At 47.0% G+C, this 20618-nt stretch overlaps 1 long non-coding RNA gene across 1 annotated transcript in view; it reads left to right on the top strand.

Moving 5' to 3' along the window:
- The first annotated feature begins 3170 nt into the window (after positions 1-3170).
- LOC146175139 (uncharacterized) overlaps positions 3171-20618 on the top strand; it is a 119525-nt gene continuing 102077 nt past the window's right edge. Inside the window, exons 1-2 of the long non-coding RNA XR_014701857.1 lie at positions 3171-3216; positions 9974-10078. This is a non-coding gene — a long non-coding RNA (uncharacterized LOC146175139). The remainder of the gene's footprint in view (positions 3217-9973; positions 10079-20618) is intronic.

Below are 20618 nucleotides of genomic sequence, written 5' to 3'. Positions count from 1 at the left end.
ATCAAGCTTCCGAATTTTTAGTCCTGTCTCCTTCATATTATAGAGAAAATAAAAGGCTGATTGATTGATTGAAGTCATCGAGTTCGCTATCTGAAACAGTGGCTTGCGGAGGTATTGTGAAAATATATTCGAAGACCTTTTTAGTAAGCATGATATGGATATTTCCCTACGACTTGAAATAGGTGGTTGACTAACTAGATGCTGGATTGACTCAGCAAGCATTATATTGCACATTACCGACGTCCGCAAAAAGAGCGAAAGAGAAACTTGCATTTATACCTTTTTCGATGTCGGTCGGCAGAGGTATGTTTGGTCGGCTGTCTTCTCGGTTGACCCAATGATTGTCATGTTGAGTGAGAACAGTTCTGGTAGTTACGTGAATCCAAGTGGAATATCAAATAGGCGTCTGTCTGGCGTAAGATTTCGTCTGCTTGCACGCGGTGGATCCGTTTTTAGGACGCATCGGTGCTGATCTTAAGGAGATTGCTTTTGATCCCCGTTATGCGACAGCTTTTTAATGAAAGTAAAAATTGAAGCGCTGAGTTTTTTCAACGCAGGGAGTATGAATGAAGTTCGTGTAGTCGAAATTTCAAAAAGAGCGCAATAGCTTGCCTCAATCTAATTCGCATTGTCACGTTAATCCGCAAGCTCTCACCAATTCTAATGCGAATGTGCAAGGCCCAGACGGAAAGACGTTGTCCTCTGAGCAGGAAGCCGCACCACTTGTGCGTAGTCTATTTTACTATTTACAGCTGTCCGCACACAGCGAGGCTATTATAAGTGAAATAGTTTCGTAATTCACTGTGCTGATTAGAGCAAACTGGCTATCCTGAAAGGCAAAGTGTAGGAGTTAAAAAAAGAGGCTTTGCAATAATGTGGTGCGCCTGATTCTACCTCGTTGTATTTCGTTTTGCTTTGTGAACAGTTAACGCGAAATTGAGAAAGGATTGCTCTCCACGTGTTCTTCCAAGAACGCTGCTTGAATTACTGAGGCGTTGAAGTGCGGTAATAAATATAGGTGCCAGTTTAAGGGCAACCAAGATTCACGCGTAGTTCCTGCATGAACGTACCTACGCTAAGAGGCGTGGACATGAACGCAACAGTCTTTCAGCCACGCAGAAAAACAGATCATTTCCACAGCAGAAAGTATGCGGGCTTTGGGCAGGCGCCTATTCTCCGGCTAGGCTAAGCCAGAACGTCTTTCAACTGCAGCCCACAAAAGATGTTCTCCTCACGACTGCGGGAGATCTAAAGCACCAAGTCCTTAAGATGTTTTTCGTCGTACGCCCGCTAGAGGAGTGTTCTACTAGGTGAAGAACAGCGCGCGCCTTTCTCGCCTGCCTTCTCGGAGACGCGGCGGCGCATGCTGGTATCTTCAGAAAATACGCACCTGCAAGACCAGGGTCTTTGCGTCTCGCCGTCGTATTCATTTCTGACGGTAAGACATTACTATTCAAAAGATTGCTGCTGCATCGCGCAGTCTTTATCGGCCCGCTTTGCCTTAAATTTAAGCTATGAGGCGTATTTTACCAGATTTAGTAGACTACCGGTGATGTGTGATAACCATAGCAATGTTTCATTAATGTATGAAACGGTGAAGTCGCCTAAAAGCAAGAACCTTTCAGTGTGACCTCTTTAAAAGTCTATACAGAGGCAAGTGGTCTTACAGTTACTTAAATGCCAGTCCATTGTATATCGGCTTTTCTGGTAACAGAAGATAGAGCTCATATTGAAATATAACACGGAATCATACCGATGTCGATAAGTTGATTAGTAGTTGAAGATATTTCGGGCCTCATTCATTAGAAACCACATAGCCTCGGCTTCGTTAATTTTGGTTTTGTGCCTGCACGGACTTCTGAAGCATAAATCAACTGATAAAACGCTCGTTTTCAAGTTTATGACTTTTTAAAGAGTAAACGTTGTTTGCTATGAGTCGAGAAAGTGTAAACTAAACGAGCTTGACAAATAGTAACCTCACCACGAAGATGCTTGTGCAATACTAGCAGCCGAAATAATGGCAGTCGAATATAATCATTGTCCGCGACCTCCTAGCATGTACAACACAGTTAACCAAAACTATATGTAAAGGTTACGCCGGCTCCCATGAGTGCCCTGCTCCTTGTACATCAATTGGGCCCAGTCTTGGAGTGTCATTATCCATATTTGCTACTATACTTCAAAGGAACCGGTACATTTAAAAACGTGGGGAAAGATGCTACCTGCATCAGTTCCGACGAGGTACGAAAAGAAATGAATTCCAAAGGGCAAGTTCTAGACATCTTTTATATTCTCGTCTAATACCGATAAGCATTTCATTTGTTGTTGTCTTAGGTTAGAGTATCTCCATCAAAACCATTTAAAGGTTTGGCAAATGGCCGAAAGAGGGTTTTTGTGCAAATACTGCATTCAAATAATTTTTATTTTACCAAAATTTATCTATGAAATCTTAACAGCAGCTTAAGGGGCAGTGGTCATCTTCTTACATTTCATTATATTTATGTCGCAGAAAACTAAGTGCTTAAAAATACTGCATAATAAATCTATTAGGAATTTATCCCATATTGTTTCGGGTGGTATTGGCAAATGCGAAAAAATATTATTGGATTTGATGTTCACATTGATGGAAGTATGTGCTGGGTCGTGCTAGCAGAAAATTGGACAGTTATTCATCCGTGCAGCTCATGTAAAATTAATAAAGCTATATTTTGTAATTGTTTTATTGCTGACTCCTTCATGGCTTCTAATAAGTGAACTGAATAGAGTTTTTTGAACGGCTCGTTCACTGACAGAATTATTACCAGTAGTTGTACTGCTGCGTGCAGAAACAAGTTGAAGAAATTATAGCGCAACAACCTGGCAGTTGTTTTAATTCTACAGGTAATAAAATAACTGGGAATTCTAAAAAGAGCCCACTTTGGTAGCTGCAGCGACCGTGTAGGGACAGTCCACTCCGGAATCTATTAACTTTACAGATCCGCCAACGTGTTAAAAGCGGCCCCGGAACCCCTCATCGGCTACGTCGCGCTGCCCAGCGTCAACAAGAACCCGTCTTCAAGTTTCGACTGGAATGACATCTGCTGCCATCTATTTTCGAGAGCTGGAGCCGTTTCTTGGCTTATCGTCTTCATAAAGGGGGCGGCATTTCCGTCGTGTGGCAATCGCTTTGGCCGCGGCAGCCACCGCGTACGTACAGCGCATTCCCTAACTTTGCAGGTTAGTGCTGATTTCATCTCTTCTGATAAAAATACTGCACGGCGCCGTCGCTGTTGTTGCTAAGAGTATGCTGCCGGCTGCCTGTTTTTTGCCTCACAGTGATAGCAATAAATTGCGGGCTCGTTCCTGTTCGTGGTACTTTGAATTATGGCAAACTCTGGTGCTATCGATGAGACGTATTTTGTCGAAATGTTTGACGATACACAGCCGAACAGCATAAACGAAGTTTTGAAATAATTATCCGACGTCTTGACAAAGCTTGACATGTTCGCAGCCAATGCGAAGAGTGAAACAACAGCGGTGCGCACATCTAACAGTCAGATTAATTTAGAAGTTAGGGTATGCGAGATGCAATCGGCTTCATGAATGAGCGTTTCGAGGACTTCAAGAAACTCATCAAATAGTTCCGTCGAGAGGTGGCTGAAGAGAAAGCGAAAAATGTTCAATTTCATGGGGAAGACGAGCATATGAAATAAATTGTGGAAGCTAAGAAAGAGATAATCGAGCTATAGCAATACAGCAGGAGTCAGAAGGTAGAGATTAAAGGCATACGGCTGGTAAAGGGCGAGGATCTGCGCATGTGAGTGAGAAAAATTGCTACCGCTATGGACGTTAAAGGAGAAGGACTGGCCAAATGTTGCGTTGTGATTTTCCACCCCTGCTGTGCGGGATAACTTATTCTTTGCGGCTAGAATGACAAGAATCAACACTACTGGTCATGGCTTAGAGGATAGCAACCCGTTTTATATCAATGAACAGATTTGTACCGGAAACAAGATCCTGCTGAGGAAAGCACGTCAATTGTGTTAAGAGAAAAAAATTGAAGTTTAATTGGATTTCGCAGGGAAAGATCCTGGTGAGAAAATCAAATTTCAAGTGTATTAAGAATCGAGTGGCCGAGTGACCTGGCTGGTGACTCTTTTCTTTGTTTTGTTGCACATGTGTTTCATCGCGGCTTTCAGCTTTGAACAAATTGATTAGTTAGCTAAAGAAGACGTGGTCTCAGTATTTTCACTGTAATGCACGAAAAAGCTCAACTCACTCATTGCTTACCTTTCCCAGCCCACTTTTCTGCATTATGTGATCGCTGTTAGTGAAATGTGGCCTGACGATAACGAATCGCCCTTCATTCCTGGTGAAAAATGTTTCTCTTTACCAAGGGCAACACACGCACTAGGTGGTGTTGCTGCTTTCCTTCTAAAGGAGAGCATAGTTTATGATGTTCTTTCTACCCTATCATCAGGGATTGTAAAATGGAGGCGCTTTGAACAAACATGGCATGATCTACGCGGCTGGGACAGACGAGGACAGAGAACATAAAATGACGAGCGCCAACTTTCAACCCTAAAGAAGCTGACATAACGCCGAAGTTATACAAAGCAGCACGCACCCTGAAAATGCAGAACACATTTCGCGGTAGCACCCGGAAGCTAGGGGCAATAAAAAAAATCTCGCGCATCAGCACTAGATCTGCTATCAAGCAAAGAACGGATTACCGCATCTGCGAAACCTTTGAGTGCAAAAATAACACCCGAAAGAACAAAAAACGCACAAACTTCATGCAAGCAAGGAGAGGAAGGCGATAAGAAATATGAACAAAAAAAAAGAAAACAAAATGACACTTCCTTCTCAACCTAACACGAGCATACCACCGAAAAAAAAAGACTTATAAAACAAGATCATGTAAACCTGGATGGAAAGAAAGAAGGCACAGCGACGAGATAAGCATATGAGAACATGAAATAAAATTTAAAAAATGCCTCTCATGTCCGCGGGCTACCTGGGTCGTCTGTTAGTTTCAGTAGCCGAAAGCCTGAATAGAAAACTGAGGCACGCTAGAGCACCGAAGCCAGGGATCAACTCAAGGCGAAGAGACACGACTATCTTAAGAAAACTAAGGTGGCAGTAGTACCGTAGATACATGCGGTTTGTCACAACCTAAAGAAGATCGGAGCACGCGAGAACATCAGAGTGGCATGGTCTTCGGATCCGCTAAGAAAGATAAGCCGCGATGTGCCAGCAAACACGTCAACAGATTTCTAGCCTGCTCTGAAGGCGCTGTCTACAATATCCCGCTAGTGGGTTGCATTCTATGTAGGCCAAGCAGGAAGGCGCCTGAGTGAACAGCACAGGAAGTTGAGGCCATTAGCAATTAATGGAAAATATTCCATGCACTGCAGGAATAGCAATTGCAGAGCGCTACTCTACAAATTATCTATCATGCACAGGCCCCATGGTCAGGTAACCCGGGAAAAAGTAGAAGCACAGGAAATAATAGGAGCAGACAAACAATGTGTCACTGTTGCTTCGATATTTGTTTCGAAGAGAGAATTAAGTTTTTTGGCTGAAGGTGATGGGTCTCGAGGTAACAGTCGTCATTAGGGGTTAGCTTCCTTGTGCACTAGCGCTAGGGTTCGTTGCTCACATGTTAAATGTTTTGTGTCTGCCTTGTTTTTACTGTCTGGTTTTGGTTTTATTTGACACGCTACTAAACGGTGAATTTAAATTTCCTTGTTCGCTTTCTTCCCTCTTACTGTTGGTGGTTCACTTCTCGTTCTCTTGTCATTCTTGTTCCGTTCATCATCATCATCATCATCATCATCATCATCATCATCATCATCAGCCTGATTATGCCCACTGCAGGGCGAAGGCCTCTCCCATATTTCTCCATTTAACCCGGTTCTGTGCTAGCTGCATCCACTTGACCCCTGCGAACTTCCTAATCTCATCCGCCCACCTAACTTTCTGCCGCCACCTGCTACGCTTTCCTTCCCTTGGAATCCAGTTTGTTACCCTCAGCGACCATCGGTTATCCTCTCTTCGCACTACATGTCCTGCCCATGTCCATTTCTTCTTCTTAATTTCCACTAGAATGTCGGTAACCTGAGTTATTTCTCTTGTTCCGGTGCTGTACCTTATCTGTGTCTCGTCTTTGTTGCCTGGTATTGTTGCTCATGTTGCCCACACGTATTGCCCTGTTATTGTTGGCTGTTAATTTCGTGTTATGGTATGTTTATCTCGTCACGATTCCTTCTTCTTTCAATGCCGGTTTACATGTTTTTGTTATTTAAGTCGTTTTTTTTTCGGTGGTAAGCTCGTATTAGGTTTAAAAGGAAGTGTCGTTTTGTTTTTTTGTTTTGTTTTTGCTTCTCCATTTCTTATCGCCTTGCTGGCTTGCATCTTGTTGTCAATGCATTTAGTTTTGTTCAGGTGTTAATTTTACACTAAAGGTTATCCCAGGTACGGTAATCCGCTCTTTACTTGATGGCAGATGTAGTGCTCAAGCGCGAGATCTTGTTTCTTATCGCACCTAGCCTCCACGTGCTGCCACAAAATGTGTTCTTGATTTTTAGGGGCGTGTTGCTTTGCGTAAATGCAGCGTTATGGCAGCCTCTAAATAAAGTTCAAAGTTGGCGCTCGTTCTAGTGTGTCCTCTGTCTTCGTCTCTCCCTGCCACGCCATTCATGTCAAGTATGTCCGACCAACTCGCCCAAACGTTCACGCTCTGCATAATGTGTGTTACAATTGTCGGCGTGGTATACCCCCCTCCTGGTTCTCCGAATTGGAGTTTTCTTGAATAACTTCAATCAGTGATAGCACCCTTGACGTCTAAAAAAGTAATCATGTTATATTTGTGGGATACTTTATTATAATCTTCCTAGAGAAGATAATAATTGCACCTCAATATTACAGTCGCATAATATATGCAATCTTATAACAAAGTCTACATGTATAACCAGCACTTCAAGTACATTATTGGGCCATGCGCTTAGTAACATCACCTGTAACTTATATTAACTTATATATAGACATTAACTTATATAGTTCCAATAGCTGATCATATACCTATATTTTTATTAAAAGCCTAGAAAACATAAGCCCGAAAACTAATGGCCACGAACCACATAAAAAGATGAACTATTGATTACTCCGCTAGCTCCTACAGCAAACAAGCTTCTTAGATACCTACGAGAGTGACATAAATAATCAATACACAACCCCTTCACCATTATCGAGGATGCAATTGCGCGGAGTACGAAACGGTATGTCTCGGCTAAATATTGTCACCAATACACGTGGAAGCAGAAATACAGCGCTGGCCCTTTAATGAAGCGAAGCTTGAGAGAGAAGAGGACGACGCTCAGCCACGCGCCAAGACATTCGGCCACTTGGTGGCGCCAGAAGATGGATAGCGGTGGGGCATTGCCCCCCTTAAGAGAGGTATCGACGCGATGCCGCAAACGTAGGGGAACAGTAGAAAAGCGGGGCAAGTTAGGCGGTAGGCTCTGGCTGTGGTTTGCACCCTAAAACGGTTTAATGATTTTAATATGTCGTCATTCTGGCGACGTGAACTATTTTAGACTTCGGATGCCGGGAGGAGCGGACATTTCCCTGTGGTAGCACCCCGTAGTTCACCGCACTGAGGCGGCGGAGCAACTCGTAGGGTCCAAAGTAACGCCGCAGAAGCTTGTCAGAGCGCCCTCGCTACCGTATTGGGCTCCATACCCAGATTTGGTCGCCGGGTGTGTAAGTCACCTCTCGGTGTCGCAGGTTGTAACGCTGGGCGTCGTGTACTTGTTGGTGCCGAATTCACTGTCGGGCAAGTTGGCGTGCGGCTTCTGCGTTAAGAATAAAATAGTCAGCCCCCACGACAGTGGAGAGAGCTGAATCCGGATGAAGCATGGCATCCAACATATTCAAAGGTTCGCGTCCATGGACCAAATGAAATGGAGTGAAGCGTGTAGTTTCCTGGAGCGCAGTGTTGTATGCGAACGTGATGTACGGCAGAATTCGGTCCTAGTTCTCAAGATCGCAGTCTACATGAATAGAAATCATATCGGCAATTGCTTTGTTAGGCCGCTCAGTTAGTCCATTAGTTTGAGGAAGATAGGCAGTTGTCTTGCGGTAGTTTGTGCCACTGAGTCGAAGGAACTCGCTCGTGAGTGCAGACATAAAAGAGGCTCCCCTGTCAGTTAAGGCGACTGTAGCGGAATCGTGACGGAGTACGATGTTGTGAATGAAGAAATGCGCAACTTCCTCTGCGGTACCACAGGGAATCACCTTGATCTCACAGTAGCTGCTGAGATAATGGCAACTGCTATATACCTGTTACCCATGGAGGACTTCTGGAATGGGCCTAGTAAGTCCATGCCGACCTTTTGAAATGGGAATTTCAGGGAATCAATAGGCTGCAGGAGCCCAGCTGGTTTAATGGGCGGTGTCTTCCACCGCTGGCACTCACGGCAGGTACGGACGTGGCGGTGCAGAACGGCAGCTAGCCTGGGCCAGTAGTACTTTCGGCATATCCGTGCCAATGTGCGAGAAAAACTGTGATGGCCGGAAGAAAGGTCATCGTGGCACGCACGACGAACTTCGTCATATGTGTTGTGGCTACTACAAGCAGATAAGCAGTTTCTGTTGGACCATAGTTCTTCTTGTAGAGCACACCATCGCGCAAGCAAAATGACTACAATCCGCGCCTGAGGAGCTGGTAAGGAGATGGCACGGTTCATTCGAGGTATTCGATGAGGGGCAAAAGTTCAGAGTCGGCCCGCTGCTTTTGGGCTAAGGTGGACATCGTTATAACATCGAGGAAAGCGGAATCGTCGTCGCAGCCGTCCGTGTTGCAAAGAGTAGGGGCGCGGGACCAGCAGTCAGCATCACTGTGTTTCTTGCCGTACTTGTGCACGATAGTAACGTCAAATTCTTACAACCGAAGGCTCCATCGAGCGAGCCAACCCGGTGGATCTTTCAGGTTTGCCAGCCAACACAGTGAGTGATGGTCGCTCACGACACGAAACGGACGACCGTACAAGTACGGGCGAAATTTCATGACTGCCCACACAACAGCGAGGCACTCCTTTTCCTTAGTGGAATAATTAGCTTCGGAACGGGATAAACTGCGACTGGCGTAAGCAATGACGCGTTCTGCAACGTCTTGCCACTGAAAAAGGACCGCACCGAGGCCAACGTTACTGGCATCCGTCTGCAGCTCCGTGTCAACCTCTTCGTCACAGTGGCCAAGTAAAGGCGTACATTGGAGACGGGACTTGAGCTCCGTGAAGGCTTTTTCTTGGTTGGGGTCCGAAACGAACGGTTCGTCGTCTTTTGTCAGACGAGTCAGAGACTCAGCCATCTTAGAGAAATTATTAACAGCACGACAATAGTACGCGCAGAGGCCGAGAAATCGACGCAAGATACATTTCTCTGCTAGTTTTGGAAATGAAGAGACAGCGGCTGTTCTTCCTGGGTCTGGGCTAACACCATGAGCGCTAAAATGTGGCCGAGAAATTTCAACTCATTAAAAGCAAATTGGCATTTGTCGGGCTTTTAAGAGAGACCAGCACATTGGATGGCCTCGAAAACAGCGCGCAAATGTTTCAGGTGCTCGTCGAACGTGTCTGAGAAAATCACAACGTCGTCGAGATATACTAGGCATAACTGCCACTTCAGGTCAGAGAGTACGGTGTCCATCATTCATTTAAATGTAGCAGGGGCCGAGCATAGGCCACACGGCAGCACTTTGATCTCATACAAACCGTATGGCGTAATAAAAGCGGTCTTCTCACGGTGTCGCTCGTCAACCTCTATTTGCCAATATCCACTGCGGAGGTCAAGTGACGAAAAGTAAGTGGAATGACGAAGGCGATCGAGGGATTTGTCTATGCGCGGCAGGGGGTACACATCCTTTTGTGACGTTGTTGAGACGTCTATAATCCACGCAGAACCTCAAGGTTCCATTCTTCTTCACAACCAGGACAACAGGCGAAACCCAAAGGCTCGCCGACGGTTGGATAACATCGTCCTGGAGCAATTTTGTTACTTGGCGGCGTAAGGCGTCACATTCTTTTGAAGACACTCGGTAAGTACACTGACATAGCGGACGTTGGTCGTCGGCAACTATAATTCGGTGTTTTGTTATAGGCGTCTGTTGGACCTTCAAGGTTGATGCAAAAAAAATTAGGAACGAATTGACAAGATCTCTATGCAGCGCACCTCTTGCCAAGTCAGAAACGCGCGTTTCCGACTGGGCAAGAGGTGCGGGTTCACGTCGGTCTGAATGGCTGTACACGTGGCATTGTCGCGGTCTAACGTGTTGGATAAAGCGTACTGGCCTGTACATTCTTCAAATTCTTCAAAATAAGCAACCGTTGTTTTCACCGTCAAATGTTGAGGTTCACACGTGAAGTTTGTCACTAGCACTTCGGTTCGCCCTCGGGAAAGTTCGACAATGCACCGAGCTGCGCAAACTTCTCGAGTGAAAAACAGTGACATGTTCGGTTCAGCAATGCCACTCGTGCCGGTGCTGGGATCGCATTTGACTGTGACGAACTAGCTCGCCCCCGGAGGGATTGTTATGTGGTCGTCACAGATGCGTAACATCGTTTTCCGAAAGTCTGTGTTAATATCAAGGGCTCGCTTGGTTGAAAACGATACCATGAGCTGCTCCCGAAGGTCTAAACAAAACCATACTCTGGAAAAAAATCCATGCTGCGAATCAGACTTTTGCAGCACTCTTGTAATACAGCAAAACTGCCAGTGAAAGTAAACCCGCAGTTCTCTATGCGGCCAGTGCACATGCCAATCGGCGTCATCACATGGCCACCGGCAATGCGCATCATTGGCCCAGACGAAGGCGTCAGAACCTTACGGAGTGCCGTGGCTGCCTGGCTGCTCATGACGGAAAAATCGGCGCCGGTATCCAAAAGTGCGGTCAAATCACAACTGTTGGCGGTTACAAACATTTCTCCGGAAACAATGCGTTCCCAGCACGTCGGTAAGTTCGTCGGATCGGGTCGTCGCTGCTCGGTCCGTCGCGTGAAATGGTTGGTTGGAGGCTGTTTAATCTAAGACGTTGCGGCGGCCTCACCCCCGGAGGTCACCGTGTTTAGTTTTCCTATGAATTGCCTAGAAGAGGAGTATCGACTGTGTGACGCAAAACGCCTCGGGGACGCTGATCGCGACGGCCGTTGCAGTGACGTCGGGTGCATCTCGTTAGCAGCCAGGTATTCCTCAATCTCCTGTTGTCTTTCGTCACAGCGGGCTCGAGGCGCGGTTTGTGGAAATCTTCTTAAAGCTATTCTCCGGTATGGGCAATTGCGAAGAATGGAGCCAGTTTCGCCGCAGTGATAACAGAGTCTGATGGACGTGCGCCACAAATGCGCAATGAGCTCGTGGTTGAGCGTCGTCATTGTTTGTTTCGATATTCGCTTTATTAAAAGGGCCAGCTCGGTTGTTCTGCTTACTACGTGTTCTGGTGACATTTTGTGGAGGTGCTGGACATGATACCACGTTTTCAATTCATTTCATTTCATTCATTAACTGTAAAGGCCCCTTTCGGGGTATTAAATAGGGGGTGGGGTAAAAAAACATCGAATGTTACACTTTTCAGATATTTTCACATGATATATACATTTCAATGTTGGCGTTGAAGGATGATGTGTAGGTGATGGCAGCGACAGAGTGGGATAGGTCGTTCCAGTCTGACGCGGCTCGTGGAAAAAAGGAAGAGGGAAAGGTTACGGTACGGGCACGTGGACGAGAGACGAGAGGTACGTTGCCCCCGAAGATGTCAATGACGTGGCTTATCGACACGCGGACGCCACTCCCGTCTATAAAGCGAGTCGTCGCCTCCGAGGCCTACAACCTAAGTTCGAACCACTTACCATACCTCTTCGAGCCATGACATCTACGACAAGTCAGTTTTATAGCAATGCCCCACCGTACGTCCTTCTCGCACCTCGATCACCGCCATCATTCCACGGTGACCGGCTCAAGGATGTCGAAGAATGGTTGGCCAGTTTTGACCGTGTGACAACATTCAACAAATGGGACGACAAGCGCAACCTAATGTTTACTTCGCGCTGCGAGACATTCGGCCACTTCGTGGCGCCAAAAGATCAACAGCGGTGTGGCAATATATTACACCCATATGCTCGAGGATGCCTAGCGAAATAATGGGGCGCACTAAAGGAGAAAGAAAAATGCCATGGTAAATGGAAATGTGTAAACCTGCCAGTATCTCTATTTTGAGAAAAAAATCGATAATATTGTCGTGACGCTGGGACTAAGTCGACCCGGCCTTCACTTGGTAGCGTGCAGAGACTCCGGGTTGATGAAAGATTGATTCTTCGGAGTTGGTAAAATACATACAAGCAGGTTTAATGGCACTTTGAGAAAATTTATTTACATGAAAAAAGGGTATGTCAGCAAAATGGTAAGCGTTAAGATTTCATAGCGAGAAGCATCTGGATGAGCCGTTTACCCAAGGCTCAGAGCCTCATTTCGTGCTCTGCAACGCCCTTAAATCCCCCTATGTCCAGCCCCTCTTTGAAGATGCTGACCAATCAGTTCCAGGGCACACCCCTCAGATATCGGCCACATCCAATCGAACACATCACTGCACTTATGGTCTGATGCACTGACTGGTCCAGTATTGTTTCGTCGGGAGTGGCCACTTCTTGTCCAGTAGAGCTTGGGAACTTCGAGGAGGTAAATTTTGATTCTTCTGCAAAGATCCCCTATGCTGGTTCCGGCAAGTAGATTTCCTTCTCAGAAACCCAAGTGTACGTGCGCGCAACGAATACTGCTGCCAGCATTGTCCCTTTCCGGAAATTGCAACTCATGCCTGCATTAACGGGAAATCCTCTAATGGCCGTAATCCTCATGCTCCTTTCTTCTCCTGTACGTCAGCGGACGTGTCACTCCGATCGTCTCCTTTGGACAATAGGCATTCCTCACTTGACAATAGCGCCTCTCGACGGGAAGGGTGAACAGTTGAACAAAAGCACTTCCGGCTTTCTCACAGGGCGACGTTTCTTTGTATTTTTCTTGTCAGGGTCACGACAAAGCGAAACATGCTCACACAAAAAGATTCATGTGAACACGCTCACGTAGAGCCCTAATCAATACCGTGCCCACAGGCGCAAAATAGTGCGCGCAAACGCGGATCATGCACGGTCACAACAGCCTGCTCCCCCGCCATAAGAATCACGGAGGGCAGCAGTCGCAGCTGCTGCATGAAGAGACGACTTAATGGCCTGCACATGAACGCTTGAAGCTCGCTGTCGCTTGTCGCGTTGTCTTGATTGTCGCAGGCCAAATTGCTTGAGCTGTCTCTGAAACTCAACCACATGTCTAAGCAAGCACTCGGCTCCCGTCATAAGAGACCAGGTCAAAATAAAACTGTCATCGTTGTCCGAGAAAAGCCCACTCTCAAGGCGCTCAGGACCCCCGTATGCCTAGAAAACCAAATGTGCTGCTTTACATAGTCACATATATACAAGCGCACGAAAAAAGGAACCTGAGTATCAATTTGGATACATGGTGAGGAGTACCTCGGACCACTTAGAAACATTTGCTAAGCGCGTCCGCATTCCCATTTAACTTTCCCTTTTTGTACATTATTTCAAAATTGTACAGCTGTAAAATCAGGCTCCAACCCCAGAAGGCGACAGTTCTTCGATGTCGCAGTTTGCAGCCAAGCCAGGGCACAATGGTCCGTCTCTACGGTGAATTTGGCCCCTCCAAGGTAGCACTGAAATTTTTGCCCATACAATGCAAGCGCACTCTTTCTCTGGCGCGCACTAGGCTCTGTCTCTAGAGCTCAGTTTCCTGCTCAGGTAGAGCACGGGGTGCTCATTACCGTCGTCATCCCTCTGGCAGAGAACAGCACCTAGCCCTCGATCACTTGCATCACACTGGGCCGTGAATTCTTGGTCGTAGTCTGGAGCTCGCAATACCGGACGTCTAATCAGCACAGCCTTCAGGTATAAGAAGGAGGCTTCCTTTTGTTTGTCCCATACTACATTTGTCGGTTCTGTCCTGCGGAGAGCGTCGGTCAGGGGGCTAGCCAAAGCTGAATAGTTAGTGATGTAGTGATTTTAGTATCCCGTCAGCCCCAAGAATGCCCGAATTTTCGTCTTCGTGCTCGGCCGCGGGTAGTCTGCTACCGCAGAAATCTAAATCTCGCGGGGTTTCCTGAAACCTTGACGCAAGTAGTCCACGGTCGCCCTTGCCAGGTAACATTTCTCGGCGTTTACGATTAGCCAGGTTGACGCAAAAGGCTCAGTACAGCTCTTAGATGTACCATATGGTCCGCCCGTGAGTCGGAAAAAACCACAATTTCATCTAAATAGGGCACCGCGAATGTTTCTCACCCCGTTAAAACCCTATTCATGAGTCGGGAAAAACAAAATGGAGCATTTTTGAGCCCGAAACTCATCATTGTTGGCTGGTAGCTGCCCGTCGGAGTGACGAAAGCCGCGTATCTGCTGGCGCGTTCAGTGAGCGGTACGTGCCAGTATCCTCTAGTAAGGTCCAGCGTAGTCACATAGGCCGCTCTACTGACCTGTTCGACTCTCTCCTTGATATTCGGAATAGGATACATTTGATCCCTGGTGAGAGAATTTAGCTTTCGGTAGTCTAGCACAGGCCTAAGGTCTTTACCTGGAGCTTGTACCAAGATCATAGGCGAAGCATAATCGCTTTCGGAGGGTTTTAGTACTTTCAATTCCAGCATGCGAGTTACTTCCCTATCCAGAATTTCTCTTTGCCTTGGAGAAAATCGGTAGCACCTTGATCGCACTGGCACGTGTACAGTCAGCTCAATATCGTGCTCAGTCAAATCAGTCCTGCCTGGCCTGTCCACGAAGCAGGCCTCAAACTCTGTTATTTGCTCGCCCAGATCGGACAGCTGAGATTTCTTTAGTTCTCCTCTCTGCTCCGTCTTTTTGAGAAGATCCTGAGCATTGCTTTCTTCTCCGTTGAGGCAAATCAATTTGTCACCCATCTCCTCGGGAAGGTTTAAAGTTAGATTTACCACAGCTTCCCTCTGCACATAAGGCTTCGTGAGATTGCAATGATAAATGCGCACTTCTTTACGCCTACCGGGGACTTTCACTGCGTAGTTAGTGTTAGAAAGCTTTGCAACGACTTCAGCAGGTCCTTCCCACTGTACTTCGAGCTTATTCTGCCTTGAACCTCTCAGCAACATCACCTGGTCCCCGATACGAAACATCCTTTGACGGGCTGACTTATCACAGTACACTTAGGAACGAGCCTGGGCTGACTTCGTGCTGGCCTCAACGGGTTCCTTAGTGTTATGTAAGCGATTCAGCTTCAGAATGAAATCTACTACTGTTGGGTCTTCTCCGCGCCCCTCCCAGGCTTCGCGCACCATTCGCGTACTCCAACTCGGCTGGGCTAAACCCAGTGGATTCGAGCGGCAATGACCGCGAAGCGAAAAGTGCTGCAGGCAGCCAGGTATCCCTTTCGCACTTGTTTTCATAGCACAGTCCCCTCAGGACGCGTTTGAGAACAGAATGCCATATTTCTACGCTGTTGGTCTGCGGATGGTGGATCGAGCTGTGCACTACTTTAATGCCGCATCGCTTGAGAAATGAGGTGGTGAGGACACTTGTGAAAACGCTACCCTGATCACTTTGGACCTCGGAAGGGAATCCAACTCGTGCAAACACTGACAGCAGCGAATCCACTACACACTCGGACGTCACCTAGCGCAGCGGAACAGCCTCTGGAAACTTTGTGGCTGGGCATAACATAGTGAGGATACAACGGTACCCTGACTCTGTCACAGGGAGTGGCCCAGCTACATCTATTACTAACCGGTGAAACGGCTCGGTAATGATTGGTACTAACACCACCGGAGCTTCCGACTTATCTTGCGCCTTTCCAACCCGCTGGCACGTGTCGCATGACCGTACAAAATTTTCCGTGTCCTTAAAACATCCAGGCCAATAGTATTCTTGCAACAGCCTCTGCTTTGTTTTCCTTATTCCAAGGTTACATGACCACGAGCTGCCATGGGAAAGTCGCAGTAAGTCTTCGCGGTACTTTTGGGGAACGACTAATTGGTCCCGCTCTACTCCGCGCTTATCCTTGAATAAGCGATACAGTATTCCTTTTCTCATCTCGAAAGAAATAATATTTGCTGTATTAGTAGCGCGGTGGCGCTACCTTTACTCCTGTATCTTGTAATCATTGGCTTGCTCTATAGCTAAGTCCTCTCGGGTTCCACTTAGAAGTCTCGTGAGATTGCTAGACATTTGCGGCAAGAGGTTACTCTCAAGAACGTCCTCATTCCGCGTCTCATCAAGCTGACTTTCAAGTTGACTTATCTGAGATGCCTCGCTCTCATAGTTTTCTGACCCGCTATCTTCCGCATCGACCACTGTTTTAACTGCCGTTTCCTCCGCTGTGGAATTTTCTGGAATGAGCAGTGTAGCTAGTTCTCGCCCCTTTGAACGTGTTAAGGCTTGCACAACTATGTCTCCGAAAAGGATGCCCCTCTTTCGCAGCAGCATGTCCGATTTGTTGGAAAACAAATGCGGATAGCACTTAGGAAGCTTTCCTGAAACGGCAGCCTCGGTTGTTAACTCGCCGAAAGGGCCCTCGATGACCACGTTCGCGGTTGGCAAGCACACACTCTGTTCCTCCACTACCTGGCGGATCCATGCACACTGTCTTGTATAGTCGGAAGGCGACACATACGCCGGATAGACAACATCCATCGTTGCGGCCGAATCACGCAGTATCTTGCAAGGTTTCCCGTTGACTACTAGGTCATGCATGTAGGGTTCCAAAAGCTTCATGTTTTCATCGCAGTCACTGACATACGAGAAAGCAATCTTTTTTTTTTCGGCAGTTGACGGCAATGTGACCCTGCTCATAACACCTAAAGCATGTGAGCGGCTTCTTAGCCTCAAGCTTGTTTTTTGTGTTCTGCGCGTTGGTCACTTCCCCACTTTTCTCACTGCCGTCCTTTCTAGGGAGTTTGACTGAAGGAGCCTTCCTTTCTTCGTTTGCAACTCTAGCAAAGTGCCTTTCTTGACGATTATTCACACTCAACTTGGGATATCTGGGCCTATCCAAATTGTCGGCGCGAAGCGTACTCCTCAATGAGTTCGGCAGCTTCAGTTGCCGACTTAATGTCGCCTCGGTCCTGTAACCAATTTCTTTTTCTGGGAAGCAGTTATAAAACTCCGCCAAAAGAATTCGCTCGACTACAGCGTTTCTATCACTGTAGGAATCAGTGCTCTTTAGCAACTCGCCCAAATTGACTTTTGTACAGGAATTGTACAGGAATTTAGAGTAAGTCTCGTCCCTGGACTTAGCAGTGTTTCGAAAACGTTGTCTGAACGCCTCGGCGCTACGCCTATTCTTTCTCAGAAGACAAGCCTTGACCTTCTCGTAGCTGTCCGCGTCCTCCTTGCTTAGCCGCGCGAGAACCTCCGCTGCCTCGCAGGGCAGAACCGTCAATAATCTCTGAGACCAAGTGTCTCGCTGGAAGGACAGTTTTTCGCAGGTTCGCTCAAAGTTAGCCAGATACAGACCGATACCCCCTGATATCACATATGGCTGCATGTACTTTGACATCTTGAAATCTGCTCCTTGTTGAGAAGAGGTACCGCTAGCTGGGGACAATTGCGCGACCTCTTGCTGAACTCTACTTCGAATTTCCGGAGATCAATTTCTTGCTTCAGCCTTTTTCGTTCTCTCTCAATTTCACGCTCACGTCTCTTTTCCTCTTTTTCCCGCTCTTTCTGCTGTCTGAGCTGCTCCTCTTTTTTTTGTCCGATGAGGTTCCATGCTTCACTGAGCTCATCATCGGTTCCCAAATCAGTGATTGCCTTTAAAAGCAAGGGTTTTCGTTCCAGACCACTTGTATCAATTCCCAATTCCTTACACAATAGCAACAGTTCCGGTTTCTGCAGCTTTTGTACGTCCATGATCGCTCCGAGTGTCGGCTACTTCCAAAACAACTGTGCAAACTACCAAACCTAAAGGCGTTTCAACACTCTTTACCAGTTCTAAAATCTAACCCTGTTCTAGAACCTAGTCCACATCAGAAGAAAAGCCAAGCATTCACCCACACATGCGATCGATGTTCCGAGCTGCTCTCTTGTTGGCCGATTGTTGCTGCTGCTTGTTGATTGAGATGCCACCTCCGATCACCAGATGTTGTGTCTTATAGCTTCAGATGCCACCTCCGATCACCAGATTTTATGGCTTGTAGATTCAGATCCCAACGCTGGTCATCAGTTGTCGTGACGCTGGCACTAATGCGACCCGGCCTTCACTTGGTAGCGTGCAAAGACTGCGGTTTGATGAAGGATTTAATCTTCGAGTTGGTAAAATATATACAAACAGGTTTAATTGCACTTTGAGAAAACTCATTTACATGAAAAAAGGGTATATCAGCAAAATGGCAAGCGTTAAAAGTTCATAGCGAGAAGCGTCTGGGTGAGCCGTTTACCCAGGGCTCAGAGCCTCATTTTGTGCTCTGCAACGTCTTTAAATCCCCCTATGTCCAGCCCCTCTCTGAAGATGCTGACAAATCAGTTCCAGGGCACACCCCTGAGATATCGGCAACCAATCGAACACATTACTGCACTCATGGTCTTGTGCAGTGACTGGTCCAGTATTGTTTAGTCGGGCGTGGTCACTTGTTGTCGGGTAGAGCTTGAAAACGGCGAAGAGGTAAATTTCGATTCTTCTGCGAAGATCCGCTATGTTGGTTCCGGCAAGTGGATTTCCTTCTCAGAAACCCAAGTGTGCGTGCGCGCCACGAGTACTGCTCCCAGCATTGTCCCTTTCCGGCAATTGCAACTCTTTCCTGCATTCACGGGAAATCCTCTAATGACCGTAATCCTCATGCTCCTTTCTTCTCCTGTACGTCAGCGGACGTGTCACTCCGATCGTCTCCTTTGGACAATAGGCATTCCTGACTTGACGATAGCGCCTCTCGACGGGAAGGGTGAACAGTGGAACAAAAGCATTTTCGGCTATTTCTCACGGCTGTTTCTCTGTATTTTTCTTGACGTTCCCTTGACAGGACCAACTTGGCAGCTGTAGGGTCACGACAAAGCAACGCATGCTCACACAAAAAGGTTCATGTCAACACGCTCACTTAGAGGTTTTGTACAAACAGCACATATCATTACCATGCCCACAGGCGCACAATAGTGCGCGCAAACGCGGACCATGCACGGTCACAACAATATATTCATCTATTATGCATAGCGCCGATGGTATCACAAATAAAATATGGAACTTTCAGTAAAACGGTGAGTTGAGTGAGTTGGTACATAAATAAACAAAACAAAAACAGTGCAACTATGGTGACAAGAGAGAATGCGGGACCAGCGCTTAGTAGTAACTGAAGATATTATTGGAAAGAACACAAATATATCGTTCACTTACAAACAAGAGCAAGCATGAGCGGTATACTAATAGCACCGATAACTGATAACTTGAATGATCAAGCTACTACAGTTTATAGTCATGAACGAGAACAGATATTATGTGTGACGGTTTTCATGTATGTTAAATGTCTCGCTGATTTCACTGGTTAGTTTATCACGGTGCTTGTACAAAGTCTTAGTATCTCTAAAGAGCAAAGTGCATGGTTCTGCGTTAGAACCATGGCCACGTTCGAGGAAGGGGCCCCATTCAAAGAAGTATTGTTCTCACGTACGCGGGTATTGACGGACGCACTTGCACGTCTGTCCTATATATCGTCCACAGATGAAGGGAACATCATGCACCGGGCTTGTGGCACAAGGGACAAACTTCATGTCACGATTTATCTGGTGTGCTTTCTTTGTTTTCCTTTTTTTTTTGTCTTCGTTCTTTTTCTTCCTTGGACATCCTATCCACGATGGCACAAATATTGCCTAGCTGATTAGGGGCAGAAAAGAGTACATCAACACCATTGTGAGGTTCTTTCTTTAGAATATACGGGCCGCCTTGTTCCGTGGCCTATTCAATGATACCAATCGAAATACGACCAGAACGACCACTTTGGCAACGAATAACTATCTGCGCACATGGACGGGACAAGAGTATGACGAAGACTTAACACGAAATTTAATAAGAGGGGTAGGTGTGGAAGTCGGTGTAGAATCTCTGGTTCGTCAAGCTTTGTAGTGTTGCTGACGTAGGGCCTCAGCGAAAGGTTAGGCCACCGAGCGGGGCACATTGGAGGTACGAGGCCTCGGGTTGTCTTACAACGGTCGATGAGTCAGGTCTCCCTGACGTGTCTGGGTTCAGCACGGCGCCGAACGCTCTTGCCAGTGAAGAGCTGCCGTTACAGCAGCGGTGACGAGATGAATCTGTGCTACTCCCGGGTCCGATCACCTGGGAGAGCAGGAAGAACAGGACAGGATACGGCCGGCAGGCCCCAGGTCTGGATCCCCGGGCCAGGCCTGGCAGAACTCGCACCGCTCCAAGCTCCGTGAACAGATCGGCTCTGCTGCTCGCCTGTTCTCCTCTCCACGTGCCTCGCGCTTCTGGGTCCACCCTCCACGTTCTCATCCTCTTTCTTCTTTTCTCCAAGCATGGTTTTCTTTTCTTCGTGTTTCCTTAGTTTCTCTAACACA

This window comes from Amblyomma maculatum, chromosome 11 (assembly GCF_055883805.1).
Source record: "Amblyomma maculatum isolate TAMU_Amacu chromosome 11, ASM5588380v1, whole genome shotgun sequence".
NCBI classification, from domain to species: Eukaryota; Metazoa; Arthropoda; class Arachnida; order Ixodida; family Ixodidae; genus Amblyomma; species Amblyomma maculatum.
The sequence above is the reverse complement of the archived record's forward strand: the minus strand, read 5'-3'. Positions and strand labels throughout refer to the sequence as shown.